The sequence below is a fragment of the Papaver somniferum genome, chromosome 6 (assembly GCF_003573695.1).
Source record: "Papaver somniferum cultivar HN1 chromosome 6, ASM357369v1, whole genome shotgun sequence".
Lineage (NCBI taxonomy): Eukaryota > Viridiplantae > Streptophyta > Magnoliopsida > Ranunculales > Papaveraceae > Papaver > Papaver somniferum.
This window is the reverse complement of record NC_039363.1, coordinates 61,092,619-61,096,612: the sequence shown is the minus strand read 5'-3', so window position 1 is coordinate 61,096,612 and position 3,994 is coordinate 61,092,619.

Sequence of the window (3,994 nt, the reverse complement as noted above, 5' to 3'; positions counted from 1 at the left end):
ACACTCATGCATAGGATTTAGCTATTTGTAGAGCACGTGCTTTGAAACAAACAATAATATCAATAAGAGTGAAGCCGTGTTGATTCATACTTTCTGGGAGAAATTTTTTAGAATGTTTCTCGCGGAAACAAGGAACATGTTTAATCGTGAAGCTGAAGGATTGTCGTATCATTTTAATGTAATCAGTAGGGAAATTTTGCAATTTTTAGGTCTACTGGTGGCTAGTGCACAATCACCGTAATATATTGAACGGTGAAGTTGTAGAAGAAGTGGAACCAAGAACACTAGCGATGCGGGTAGTACATGGCAGACCTTTCGCCTTCCAAGCTTTTTTCAACATTCTTAGAGAGCTCAACAAGTTCAACCCCTTAATCGTCCTAAATGCTCCACTGCTCGGCAATTGAATGAGGACTTTAACTGGCGGTTATGTAGTAGTTTCTTTAAGCTAATGCATTTTATTTAATCTAATGTAGTTGCTTAATTCCAATGTAGTATTCTTTTATTATAAGAAAGGTTGAAATTAGTTATGATATTGATGGTGCAAATGCAAAGAATTTTTCATTAATTAGATAAACATAACACAACATAACACCAAAATAAAATATAAAACAATAGTGAATCAATTAGTTCATATATTTTAATCGGTCCACTCGACCAAAAAACACCTAGGACATTTCCAAAAGTGTTTTCCATACGTATCTTCTTCTGTAGAAATGTAGAAAAGCATAAAAGTCCTACAACCGAGCTTTGAGCATCCACTAATTATATGTGGATGCAACCAGGCTTTAAGCATCCATTAATTATGTGTGGATAATGTTTGAATTTGTGATATCCATCTCCACCGTGCTTGCAGTGTGATAACTTCATCTTCAGTTTGGCTTTATGTTTGAAGTTTCTACACAGTGTTGTAAACTTTTCTTTTTCTTCTTTAACCTTCATAGCATCATCTAGCATATGTGGTTCCTCTGGACAGTTGGGATCTTGACATTGCAAATACCTGAGTCTTTCCAGTTGCGATTCAATGATCACTCTGATGCGTGAACAACCTTCTTTTGGACATTTTAAATATATCAAAGGGCATTGCATCTAACTGTGGTTATCCATGAAACATAATAGACAAACCTCTTTATCTTCCATACATAATATTCACTCCCCTTTTCTTTTAGAAAACATGGTGGACGGTGTTGGATGGGAATGGTTTAAGTTTGTTGGGTTCAGAATGAAAATTAGTGTGGTATTTATAAGAAAAAATAGAGTCGGTATTTTTTATCCGTTAGTATTCATGTGGGTCGGGCGGTCTAGGTGAAGCCGCGCAGGCCTATTTTTGCCGCCAACAGATACATATGCTATTAGAGCACTGCTCGGTCGAACTTATTATGCAAATATTGATGAAAAATATAATGAATCTTTGAATATTCTGCAGTATTGATCTTTCCCTGATCCACTTCTATGTGAAAGTACTGTATGGCTCCGTAAGTTCACTTATGTTGAACATTTACGATTAAATTAATCATAGGTTCTCTTGTGGTTAATTTAATTTAGTTTTCTGGATACAAATTCATGTTTCATGTAATTTGCTAATATCCAGAGAAATCCTTCTTTTCTTGTGAAAGTAAGGTCACTCTTATTGTTTTTTAGGGAATGACATTTTATGGGGGAGAGTTATTTTTGAACTTGTGCTTAATTTCCAAATCTTTGTAGGGAGTGAGGCCGTGGAATATTGCAGGAGTTTTCTTGTATCTTTATAAACTCCTTGATGAATACACTAAGTTTCGACTATGTGAAATCACCGAAACAAAGTTGATATATTCTCTTTTAGTCATGAAGTATCTCTATGAGAATTTCATTATGATCCTGCTAGTTTTCGTACCTTTGCCAATTTATATTGACAAAAGGGGGGATAATTATTGTGTATTTCACACTACACATACATATGGTTTACGGATCATTATGTAAGGGGGAGTGGTTTTCATTGTGAGATGAAGTATTGACTAAGGGGGAGTGATACATATCTCCGTATTATTATTGTCAAAGTTGTGATACAATTGGACTTTGATGCTGTGAAATAATACTATGACACTGTATAACAATAATTGAGAACAATAGTTTTTCTTATTGTTATGGCTACAGATCTTCAACAACTACGATGCTGAGTTGAACACGTTCAGAATCACTGGAGTACTTGGAAGTGACGAAGATTTCGAGTAATGTTGAAGAACCAAGGAAATCAAGCATTTGGATGAAAAGGTACAAAGTTATTTATTTTGTAATCCATATGTATTGATAGTTTTGTCACTAAAATTGACAAAGGGGGAGATTGTTAGAGAACTGCTTGGTCGAACTCGCAAGCGTTGCTATCTCAAGCTTGTTTGTCAAGTTTAGTTGCAAAAACTATAAGTCTTGATTTCTAGTATACTTATAGCTATGTCTCGGATTAGGATAAAATGTGTAGTTGAGCTTTAGACTTCACGACATTCATCGATTGAAGAAGAAGAACTACTAAGGGGAGCTTGTGGAACTTCATCAACAAAAGATATGTGGAGACTTGAACTCATCTATCACTCATAAATCTTGTTAGAGCACTGCTCAGTCGAACTCGCAAGCGTTGCTATCTCAAGCTTGTTTGTCAAGTTTAGTCGCCAAAACTATAAGTCTTGATTTCTAGTCTACTTATAACTAAGTCTCGGACTAGGATAATAAGTGTAGTTAGACTCCACGGCATTCATCAAGCAAACACGAAGAACTACTCAAGGAACTGGTTGAACTTCATCGACAAAAAGGTATGTGGATACTTGAACTTATCTATCACTCAAAAGTCTATTTATTCTATCTCCCATCTCGAGACAAAAGTCGTATTGCTATATAGACTTTGATTATACACATTTTCTATTTAGAGCCGAGTTTATCTCGCTTATCTATTTCTCTAAATATGTGTGGGTAAGTTTTCGCTTTGGCCAAGTTCATCTTTACTCGTGATGAAAGTCATGTTGATTATTTCAATAACTTGAAAAATCGCTTTGATGAAAAATAATTTGTGAATAACAACTATATAACATCCTCTAAGAAAGTTTCAATGATTGAAATGAGAGTTTAAAACATGTAACCATCTTTGGATATACACATAGTGTTTTTTCACATTTGTGTAAAAGTCCAAAACCGGGAACCCGAAGTATGCGTACCCGTACGCGTAGAATGCGGTTGTTGGAAATCCGGGACAGTATGCGTACCCGTACGTGTACTGGCGGAAAGTTCACGTCCGTGAATTTCTTCTGGAGTTTGGAAGTGAAAACAAACTCAATCCGGTTACTTAAGTACGCGTACCTGTTCGCATACTTAGGTAGGTTACTTTCTAAAATTGGTTTGTTCATGAACTAAAAAATTTATATATATTAACGAATGCAATCTTTGCAAACCGTGGCTATAATGTTCATGAATCGATTCGAGTGAATCAAAACCGATTTTGCTTCGATTGTGTCTTGTATACTTCTATGAGATCTAAGAAATTAAACAACTCTCTAACTAGTTAATTTGAGTCATTTGAACTAGTTATGGTGAAGATGAATAAGGTTGATATGAAAGTGCTCATATGGCTAACCATTGGTTAACTATTGTTGAACCAACTAAGTGTACACGTTTAGGTACGGTTACTCAAACCTAAATGAAGTTATATTTGATTTGTGTATAACAAGCTAAGTTCGATCTAACGGTTGAAAGATATTGGATTGAATCTAATCAGGTTTTCATCTAACAATGAATATTGAATACTTTGTTACCAAGGTAACTTAGATTGCAAACCCTGATTTGGAGACTACATAAAGGAGAACTCTAGTAACTGGGAAACCTAATCCCCACACCTTCTGTGTGATACTAGTTGTATAATCTAGAGTCGATTCTCCTTTAAACTTAGGGTTTTCACGAAACCCGGTAGGTTAACGACTTGAAGACTTCGTTGGGATTATGAAGCCAGATCCAACTATTTTCTCTGTAGTTGCGC